The sequence below is a fragment of the Rhipicephalus sanguineus genome, chromosome 3 (assembly GCF_013339695.2).
Source record: "Rhipicephalus sanguineus isolate Rsan-2018 chromosome 3, BIME_Rsan_1.4, whole genome shotgun sequence".
NCBI lineage: Eukaryota > Metazoa > Arthropoda > Arachnida > Ixodida > Ixodidae > Rhipicephalus > Rhipicephalus sanguineus.
The window spans coordinates 58,240,234-58,252,344 of record NC_051178.1 but is presented as its reverse complement, the minus strand read 5'-3'; positions in this window follow the sequence as shown (position 1 = coordinate 58,252,344).

Below are 12,111 nucleotides of genomic sequence, written 5' to 3'. Positions count from 1 at the left end.
TTTATTCCGAGGGTACAATATTTATTTTGATTAAGAGCACATATCTCATTGGTGTACAAGTACTAATGTCAATAAAACAAATAGATGATGCATTAATACATTTCACTGAAAGTGCTCTATATCAGAGGCCATGGTGAAAGTCCGACATAGTCCATCGATCACAATTTTCACAAGTTCTTTATTGACACAAAGTGATCTTTTTCATTTTTTTACAGCAAAACTGTTTGTGGCACACTGGTCAGGATTAATTGTGTCATAGTCACGGGGAAGGGGGGGGGGGTTGCAATAAACTTTTTTAAGTGTGGGGGGAAGGGAAATGGAGACCAGGCTGGACAAGTGGACTAGGTCAGGGCCCAGGGAGCTGTACACTGGCCAACCACTCTACCAGATTTGTCCCTCATAAGCAGATCGTGATTTTGGGACGTTAAATCCCAACTATTATTACTCTACCATATTGGTTCGAATGTTTAGGTCTGTCAACTGCAGTGTTGTTTCCCACCTGTCCAATAAGGCACCTTGCTTTGTCAGCCCTCTAGAGGCCAGATTGTTGCGGCACCCTCCCCCATAGAGGTTGTTTAGCCCAGTGGGTAAGCCACTCTGCCTTAGAGCGCGGGGTCACTGTCGCCATCAGCAAAAAAACTGTTCGCACCGTCTGTGTCAGAGTATGTGAACTTAAGCCGAGAAAAGGCAGACAAGGTCAAGAGAGAAGTGCCAGTGAATGAGAAGGGATGGCACACAACCTTACAAAGCAACACCCGTAGCAGTGAAAAATTCGTGAACACGGAGTGTCGTTGGAGCCGACGTTTCGACAAGTGGACTTGTCTGCTTCAAGGCTGCAACTGCGGCCTTGATGAAGATAAGCGCGCTTGTCGAAACGGCGGCTCCAGCAACACTCTGTGTTCACGAATTTTCTGTCTCTTCAAGTTTCCACCTTCCCCTGAACTGCCTTATTTTGGGAAACCCATAGCAGCGACTCTGTTCTCTATGGAGTCACATGGTAAAATGACAAAAGGTACCTGAATGGTACCTCAGCGCAACCTTATTTTCCAAATTTGTGGCTCAGTGCAGCTGCTTGTTCTGTCTTCGACCATTAAAGTGCATATTTTCAGGATCAGCCTGCTCAAGTAAGAACGTGCAACCTGAGGACACAGCAAAGTGGGCCAATTCCGACGTGAACCACTGTGAATTTCAAATGGATTATTCTAAAATTATTGAAGCATAGCAATAAAATGGTTACAACAAAGTACATCAGTGTGTACTGTAGTAATCAAAAAGCAGTAATCAACGTCATCAAATTAAAGCACTGTCAACGTTTTAATCCATAACGCACGTGTGATTCATTCTGCAACACCATTTGCCACAATGTTCAACAACTTCGTTAGCCAATCATGTCAGCAATGTCGATCAATTTTATCTTTACATTTTTCTATTACTATATAGAAAAGTAATCAAGCATTTCTAGAACTAATGTAAAGCTACCTTATGCACAGCAACAGAGGTTACATTTGACTTGTGAATGCAAGTGTATGTGCATGCATTGCACGTGAATGGCCTGCATGAATCCTTACATGCGTAAAGCAATAGGCTGCTAACTGAGTTTTTCGTTTACGTGCACTCTCCTGTGGCACGCTAGTGCGCTGTTAGCGGCAGCTCTATACGAGCACACAGAGCACTGATATGGCTTTTCCCCGCTGTGTACTCGCTTGTGAATTGTAAGCGTATCCAATCGTGCGAAACTCTTCGGACATATTGTGCACTTGAATGGCTTCTCTTTGCTGTGAATTCGCATGTGTCGAGCAATATTAGGCGAGTTTTTCGATACGTAGGGGCAAAAGTTGCAGCAGTATGTTCCTCCAACCTTCCTAGGGCAATCTGCACCTTTTGGCCTTCGGGAGGTAGAACCAGTTTCACCTGAAAATACACAAAACATTCAACCAACACAAACACAAATTAGCTGAATCACTCTACCCTGCGAGCTAACAAGAGAGTGTCAACAGACAACAATGACAATGCGAACACAGTGGTCTTGCATGGATACAGTAGCCCACTGAATTGGCCTGGCTGGTACATTACTGAACTTGAAAGAAAAGAAAAAGCGCTAGGAATAAGATGAAGACGGGAGAATACAAACATGGCGCTGTATTTGTCTCCCCCATCTTCGTCTTATATTCCTAGTGCTGTTTTTTCATTTCTTTCATTTACTATTTACTTATTTTTACATACTGCAGCCTCAATGAGGCTATTGCAGGAGTGGGAAAAAAAACAACAGCAACAAATGAAGATTCATCAACAGGCTTCCAGAAATTCTTTAAGTGCTAAGGGATGAACACTTCTGGGCAACAAGTTCCAGGCTTCAATTGTAGAAGGAAAGAAGCTATACTTGAACATATCAGTGCAGGTGAAAAAGGTTGCAATGTTAAGGGCGTGGTCGCACCTCGTAGATAAAGGTCTAGAAAACTTGAGATAATTGTCTAGAGTGTCAAGGAGGGGAGAATTGATTAGAGTGTAAAAAAATTTCAGGCATTCAACATGGCGACGTTTTGAAAAAGTAGCGAGACCTAGCTGGGGAAGAAAATTCAACAGAGAAAAATCCCTGTCACATCTATCGCATACAAAACCGACAGCCCTTTTTTTTTAATGGATTCATTCACACAGTGCAACCAATTTGACAATGCAACCATATTTGACAAAGTTTTGTATGTAAGAAGATTGGTTTCTTGAAGACCAAGACGAAGTTTATAGAGTTCTGCAAGTTCATTTTTGCAGGAGTGATGTACAATGCAGTTGCTTCTTTTGACATATAGTGCTGCAAGCCCATGTGAGCCCCTACTTAGAAGCGATACAAAATGCAGTGGCATACAAGATTTACACCTGCATGACTGTGCTACTGTGCGCTGATGTAAATATCTACGGAATACGCATGGAGCTCTTGGTGGACAAATTTGCCTGTCCGTGGAAAGCTCCAGTAGCATATCATTACCAACAGTGCCACATTCTCTTGATTTCTACGAGGGAGTATGCGGTCTACGCAGGTTACAGAGCATCACTTCAGTGCAGCATCACAGAAACAATCCCACATAAGCATTTTGCGATGGTAAAGGGCTGCCTGCATGATGTGCTGAAATGTTGAGGCCTGAATTAAGAGTTACATTCGATTTTATGACGAGTTGTTTGTCACAGCTTTTTGAGCTTCCAGGTGTGAAAGCTGGATGAAGAAACGGCACACCTTGCATGGAACACGCAGCACACTCATAGTATAAGCTAGAGGAGCGGCCTTCATAAAGCTCGTTGCAAACTCTCATAGGATGACTACTGCAAGTAGAGTTGTGTGGCACCCACTACACCATAATTCATTATTGTGCGAATTTCCAAGGTACCCACAAGCATCTGTAAGTCAATATGCGCACCTACTTAGCTGCACACTTTGTTGCTGCCATGACTAGCGATGAAGAGTTATAATGGGTGGGAAACTTTAAACCATCCTCGTGTTATGCTATTCACACTGTGTGATTTTACTTCTCTGCCACGCAATATTACACCTGTTAACACGATTCTTCGCACAACATGACACCTGTATCGGGTCTTTTTGCGAAGAAGTTTCAAGCCGGAACGTGTTCAAGAAGGTCGTGTATGGGTGTTATCACCCCATAAAAGCAACACAGCATTTCCCTCCAGAAATACTGAAATCCCTTTACTACACGTTTTGTCATAGCCATATGGCTATTGTTTAGATTCATGGGGTGTAACTTACAAGACATACATACAACCTTTACAAACATTACAGAAAAGGGCACTGAAAATAATTAGTAAACCAAAAAGGAGCAATAATATAACTTGTCACATTTTCCAAACTCAGCATGTGTTATCAGTAAAGGCTCTATGCAATCACAAAATCTTAATTTCAGTTAACAACATCTTGTGTACCAACTTCCCCATTCCTCGAGATGTAGTTCCTTTTCCAACAAGGAAAACGAGACACGCTCTAAAAGGCAATCTGAATTTACCTAATTGTTATAATGTATACGGCGAAAAAGCAATTGAATTGAGTGGGACAAAAATCTGGAACACCTTACCCCTAGAGGTTAAAACCAAACGCATTTTTAAGCAATCTAGTAAATACATTTTTATTAAAAACCAGGTTATCTAACGAACCTACATTGATAAACTAAGTGTACTTTATGAAATATTTTGTTTATCAGGATTATATGGTTTGTTTTAATTATAAAATGTTATTGAATGCCGTTCTGTTATACTCTGCAACTGACCTGATTGTTTGATTTTTAACACTGGACCGAAAACTAGCCTTCCTTGGCTATCGGTCCAGATAGTTGTTTAAGTGTGTTTGTGCAAAAAAAAAAATAATAAAGCACTACCACTTCAAAAAAGCCCAGTGTGGCTCTGTGGTGGATTACTCGACTTCCAGGCAGAGTGCCCGGGTTTGATTCCTGCTCAAATCCTTGTTTTCTGTTTCTCATCCTACACGACAGCTGCAACAGACAATGGCGGTGGCAAACAACTATGCCACCAAAATCGGCTGTTCTTGTGAGCTCACAACAGCTGACGTTGTAAGGTAGATGTGTACGCTTATTAATCCATTAATGCATGAAATCTGGAAAAATCAATCAGCACTACACCAAAAGCACCGTATAATGTCAACATCCCCAAACCCCGAACGGGCATCAACAACACTACAGATAGCCAGCAGCAGCTATTAAACACCAGTAAGAAAAGTTACACTGAATAATCGAACTGCTTTCAATGATTAAAAATGCTGTCTGCTGCAGCAGCGAAGAATGCTGGGAGAATGCTTGTGCATTTACACCACAGTTTGACAACAGCTAACGCTCTGTACAGGTGCGCACAAAATAATACCCGCGGAAAATATAGCAATGATCTGCAGTAAAGCTCTCATTTGGGCTAGTTGGTGCACAGGTGAACACATAGCGTAGGGTTGCGCGAAAGAACAAGGACGAAGGTAAGTGGACAGGACGGGCGCAAAACTTCAACTGAATAAACGGAAGGCCAAAGCCGTTAAAAAGTTTGAATCAACATCTGCCTGACACGTGCCTAAAAAACCGAACAAATATAAGAACCAATAAAAGTGGAAAACTAAGAGCAACAAAATTTGAAACCTTATCTAAGGTCCACCGCGCAAACGCCAACCTGCAAACATGTGGTGATAGTGATATGCGGGTACAGTATGATCAATAACATGCGCTGAAGTAGCAAACAAGAAAATAAAACAGAAATGAACGTCTCATTACGTAAAACCATCTAAAAATTGCTGCTCCTTCGGGAGCAATGTCAGTGAAGGCATGCTAACGCAATTAGACGACAATTAGACAATTAACGCAAGTAGACGAGTGCACGTAATGCCCTACATACATCGCGTGTCGCATAATATGAAAAAGGTAGCCAACCGTTATGGGGTAAAAACGGTTTTTTCGGCTCCGTGCAAGTTGGCAAAAGTTTGTTCCATGATGCACAAAGGTTTGCGCGTGCCGTGTAGTAAGCGGCATGTTGATCCCGCTGTAGAGTGCGTAACAGGTGTGGTATACAAAATCCCCCTGTCCTGTGGCCAGTGCTACATTGGACAGACGGGACGCTGCTTCAATGAGAGGGCGTGAGAGCACAATCTAGCTGTGCGCTCCCATACCGGAGGCCATCTCGATTTACACTGTAGGAGATGTGGTTGTTCGCCGAAACTAAAGGAGACCCGAATACTGTACAAGTCTAATGACAAGATGGAAAGAGAATTAATAGAGGCCTTCTTCATTGCGCGCGAAGCGACAATTGCGTTAGCATGCCTTCACTGACATTGCTCCCGAAGGAGCAGCAATTTTTAGATGGTTTTACGTAATGAGACGTTCATTTCTGTTTTATTTTCTTGTTTGCTACTTCAGCGCATGTTATTGATCATACTGTACCCGCATATCACTATCACCACGTTTGCAGGTTGGCGTTTGCGCGGTGGACCTTAGATAAGGTTTCAAATTTTGTTGCTCTTAGTTTTCCGCTTTTATTGGTTCTTATATTTGTTCGGTTTTTTAGGCACGTGTCAGGCAGATGTTGATTCAAACTTTTTAACGGCTTTGGCCTTCCGTTTATTCAGTTGAAGTTTTGCGCCCGTCCTGTCCACTTACCTTCGTCCTTGTTCTTTCGCGCAACCCTACGCTATGTGTTCAGCAATGATCTGTGCATGCGCCGCGTCCCTAGCAAGCAAGCCTTGCTAGCTAATGTATCTAGATAAGCGTTGCCTTGCATTAAAAACCATGCTGTTTGTCCCTTTTAGCACTGCGACAACACATCTAGGATGGATCGGGGCCTGTAGGCTACAGCGTGGTTGCGCTCAATGTAGCAAGATCTCTAGACACAAACATAATCCTTGTGGTGTGACCTTAATTAACTCTCAGTTATGAACCTTTAGTTAACTCTTATTTATTAATGAACTTAAATGAACATTTAATTTGTCTTAATTTGGTATGACTAGTCTTATCCCAGAGTCTTGATACTGAGTAGTCTTTATTACTCTCTGCAACACTTAATTAGATTAATTGTGTGTAATTGTGCTCATTTAATTAGTAATACACTTTAGCACATTTTAATAAAGGTGTCGTCTGATGTCCGTGTTTTGCTCTTGTTAATTACTCGGATTTCTTTCAAGTAGCCCTGGGACTCTTGAATTACTCTAGTTACTTGGTGCTTAATTAACTTTTACATGTATTATTGAACTGTAGAGGTGCAGTATGCCGCTTTCTGATTTTTGCTACTGCAAGTGTTGCCGGCAACGGGAGACTGGACGGTCACATTCTGCGACTAATGAATCAGTTAATCATTTCGCTCTCAAAGGCGCCGATGCCGCTTAACATGCATGCACGCGCGCGTATGCTTTTCCGCGTCCACAGAGCGTTTTAGAGACCGCATCCGCACAGCCCCCCCCCCCTCCCGTGAAACGCTAAAAGGCACCCAACTCTATTCCTTTGGAGCAAAGCAACACCTATCTAGATGCATGGGGGGCGAGGCGAGCTTGCTAGGGATATCGCACATGCGCAGGACCTGGCACTGCTTTTTCACCGGTGTGCTCAGCCGACGAGCGGCCACCGCTCCGGTTCTCCGAATTATTTTGTGAGCACCTGTACATTATCTGTGACAGTGATTGGCAGCATACAAGAAACTTGACAAACAAAAAAACAATCTGTGCACGAGAGACAGAACACTGCAACTAGAAAATTTCCTCTTCAGGAAAGCAGGCACCCTGTATACGAGTTTTCATTTTCACACCATGCCGGCCTTGTTCTTCTGCAAAGAATAGTAATAAAAGACCATTATTAAAATTAGAATGCCAGAAATTTGAGCTATAGTTAAAGGATTCATCAAAGAATGTGAGGTGTGTAGACGAGGACATAAAAGGAGAGAACGGGACAACAGGAATGCCAACTGTCAACTGAAAGGTCTTTTCTGCCACAGTGTCAACTATCAGATTTTCAGTTGATAGTCGGTGCTCGCATTTTGTCTGTCTCTCTTCTCTGGTGTCCTTGTATGCATGCCTTACATTGTTCTACAATGAGCATAGATCACTCAGTGGAACATTTCATGTAGTTTATGTAGACAAGGTAACAATGCCAGGCAGCTAACTTTTAGATATAATTACACTACACTAATGCCAATCCGCACATTTACTGCTACAGTATAAAAAAAATTCTGCACGCAGAAGCTGAAATCACACCAACTTATTGTGAGCATGTTCCACTGATCCATATAAACAAGTGTGCGCATTCTTTTCAAACCCAACGTGATTTTGAACGAAACAAAAGGAAAGCTTGGACGACACAATTTGTGTTACTGCCAAATTCTGCTGGTGTGGCTGTTCAGCACAGGCTTTTTATGCAAACACCAAGGACGTTCTCTTTAACCCGACTTTATGCCGGCTACTCCGCTGTAATGTGTTGCACACACTAATTAGCAGTCTATCGCAATGTAGTTGAAAAAAAAGTACAAGCAAGTGTTCAGATTTACACGTCACAGTTGCACATAAAAAAATATGTGGACACGGCATCAAGAAAGGACAGCACATATGTAGACTTCAAAATGAAAATTATTAAATGGAACAATGGATAACGAAAAGAGTAAATATGAAGACCTACAAACTTGCCCAAGCTTCTACACTTGTATGTTGGGACTCATTAACGGTTTCGTTCTTGTACTCTTAAACATAAGAAATTGAAATGGATGAAGCATAAGGCTTCACAGTTATCTCATCACTGGCATAAGTTTGAATTTCTGGTAGCTACAATGCTGCTTGGTAGTACTATTTTCTGTAAAACTAGCACTCGTGGCCTCGTCACCCAGGTGAAATTTTTTCGGTACAGTTCATAGAAAACAGTTCAAACTCAAAAGCAAGCAAAAAAGGTAATGGTTCAAACCGTTTTGAACAGGTAATGGTTGAAACCATTTTGAACTAAATAGTCTCGCTGCACATACGCAACAGATAATTACATAAAAAGTGTAGCGGATTGGTTCAGTCAGAGAATGAGCCCTTTCAATGAAGCAGCGAAAGCCCACAGCATTTTGATGTTTCTCACAATGTAACAGTGGGCAATTCTGAAGGACATTTATCGTGCACTTCCAAAGCTCACATTTAACTTTTCATTTATGAAAACACAGTATTTGTCAGTCCCATAACATCTTGAAAGAGCTGATTTATAATAACAGACAAATTAAGGGTGCTGGAAAATGAAACACGAGAAGGCACTAAAACTAGCATACTTGAACAATACTGCACTCTATATAACAAAGACAAGCAAGACACATGAACAGACACACACACAGAATGCTTTTTCAAGAAACAAAACTCTGCTAGCTCTTTATCAAATAATGGTCTTGTCACATATGCAATTGAGGCAACACTTTCTCACTATTTTCTTAACGTTGACAGACGTTACTAACACAATCACCATCATTTTTCCTTATGACAAACTATGTGTGTGCTGTAAACTGTCTCGGCTTGTTTTTCCATTTCTAGCCCCACAATTTTTGAAGTTGTATTTTGTAAAGTGTTATGAAGTGCTAATTAAGATAACTACTTGCTGGAGCAGGGTACATCCTGCTCATATCAACAAATGAAAAATTCTTGAACAAGTTTACGGGAGCGCAAAAAAAAAAGCAAGAAAATCTTTTTGTATAATTTGTTCAAAATCAGTACTAAATGTCTGTGTCTGAGAAAGCAATTAGGCTAAACAAGAATTCGAACTCCCCACTTCCCCTCGCTATAAACATGTCAGGGCTCCTTCGATAGAGATCACTGAGCGATACTTCAGGCTGTGCGATCTTGCTGCACACTAGAAAGTTTTATCACTGAAAATACTAGACTTGAGTAGGTTATATCGAAAACAATTCTTAAACAAAATCTATTCAATTGAACATACTTTCATTTTGGAACACAACTGCAAAGTTCAAACTGCGGACACACACACCTTCCCTGCAAATGCACTGCACACATGCTTCGGGGAAACAAACAAAAACCTCCAACACATTACACAGGCACTTATATCCCCATGTGCTCACAGCCTCACTTGCTGTGAGAGGTTGTGATGTGATGTTGCTTGCGACTGCCACAACCAAACTGCAGCATGTGTGGTTCTTATGTGTTCAACGACAACAGTGTACAAAACATGAACGTAATGCAGGCCATCTCTGCCACTTTTGTGCGAAAGGCCCATGATGTAGAATGCCTGATGCATGGGCCTGACTACCATTCTCTGTTGGGCTATCCACATGAAGCAAATCTGTACATCTTTAAACATTCATTACATCTAAAAGAGAGCTTGTTAAAATCAAATGTATTTAAAGAAAGCTAAAAATGTTTTTATTCAATGTATATATAACTTGCACACTGCTAGTTTGTTAACTTTTTCTGTTTCAAGTGTTTATTATATGATGCTATATTTGTTACGTGTATACATGTAACATGTTGAAATTGTTTTTTTTATTATCATACATTCGCTTCATTCATTTTTCTAGAGCATTAATACGGGAGGCCTTGCCTGCAGTTTGTAACCTTGGGACCTCCTTTTGAGTATTTACTAGGCTTGTGCGAATAGTAAATTTTAGGTTCAAAGCAAATTCGAAGCGAATAGTGATTTGGTCGAATAATTTCAAATCGAATGAACAGTATATATCACATATTATAAAGAAAAATGAGCATATTTGGCATGACCCAACTAACCTGCACAACATTTTTTAAAACTGAAGCAAGGCATGTAAAAATGTCATTCTCTTTCGTTCAAAGGGAAGTGAAAGCAACTTTGAATCGTAGCTGGATTTGACTTTTGGTAGAATGCAAGTGATAACCTGTAAAATACGTTAAGTTTTAAAATTTACTACACTTAGTACATATAAGCCAGTATAACGAGCTTTTAAACTTAGAAAATGTTGAATTGATACGAAGGTAATTTGTTAATTTTGGGGCTTCACTGCAGTGCAGATTTCTCCTGGAGTGGTGTACTCATGGTAGAGCACCCCTCAACTGCAGTGAAACCACCTTTACAGTGGTTTCATGCAGTTTATATACGTCTATTCGTTCATTTGGAATACTTCGAGATTTCCAATAATTTAAATTCATGTTGAAGCGAATTCGAATACTGTAATATTCATTTGAATATTTGAACTGCTCGAATATTCGCACAAGCCTAGTATTTACATGTATTGTATTCTCTTACCATGTTAATTATAGATTGATTGATTGAAAAAAGAAAGTAGCAGTCAATTTCTTCTACATGTACAAATAAATATGTCAGTCTGCATTCTTGAATGGATAAGTAAAGTGGAGCACTTCTCAAACGTGGGCATTCTCAAAACTTGCATTTGCAAACAAGAAAGGTGAAAGCAAGAGAATCATCGCTAGCTTGTTTTTGACAACAGTTTTTCTGGGGCTGCAGTTTCCCATCTCGAGAGTTGTAGCATAAATGGGGGCAGGCAAATACTAAGAGTAAAAAACAAGGTACACTAAATTTACCCTATGGATGCAGGATATGCTATGTGAATACAAATAATAGAGTGAGGAAGCAAACAAGATTCATTTGAAGTCATGCAGCAAAATGTAAAATAACAGTGGCTAAGCTTTGATTCGCCTGCACTGCTTTGAACGAGTTCACATTGAGGCATGAGAAGTTCAGTGGTGCAGAAAATGGAATGGTGACATGCCAATGGTGCAGGTGCTATCTTTTGTCCACTTAATGCATAGTTTCCACGTAAGTTTGAGAGGCTGCTAGCCACATGTGTGGTTGGTTCATAAGGCATAAACACACCGCACATTACATTTGTATTGCACATGCACATAAGTGGAGCTCAAATGGTGTCTGTGCCTATGTATGGCATCGTCTTTGACATTGCTGCTTTGCACCAACATGTTTGCACCAAGCAAGCATGGAAGGTGCAGGAAAATAAATCATTAAGAAGCCCGGCAATGTTTGAAACAAACGGCATGGTTCAGAAGACACCGCTGCTACACAGCTTACACAAATGGTAGTGTGCCGCACCTTGTCAAATCATTCACATGCTGCAGAGGAATTGGAGGAACGTAATGATCCTGTTAGTCCAATGGCATAACTGAGTGCTTTAAATATTGTTCACCGACTCTTAAGCGTCAGACAACTCTTGGTCTTGGCTGCTTCTCAATCGAGAATAGTTCTCAGCACAAACATGGTCAGGACAAAAGCAACACAAATCAAACCGGTACTGTCCTGTTTTCATGCACGCTCATTTTCTCAGGTGCTGAAAGCGTTCGTTCCTCATTAGTCAACCAGACAGCTTACTCCAAGATTGTTCTGCATGCCTAGTTTCAGTATTGCAAGAAATATTGTGAAAGCATGCTTGACACAGGGCTGGGCAGCATCACGATACTATCTTAGAGATACTTTTGAGTATCTGTATTTCTTTATCGAGATACATTTGAAAAGTGTATTTGCATCTCCGTAGTGAAACACCTTTAAATGCATCGATTATATCTAATACTGTGCAGGGCACAGGTATCTCGTTACTTCTTTTTTCTGGCCAGAATTGAGCAGAAGTGTTTCCAACGACAAAAGGAAGAATTTTTTTAGCTAAGCTAAG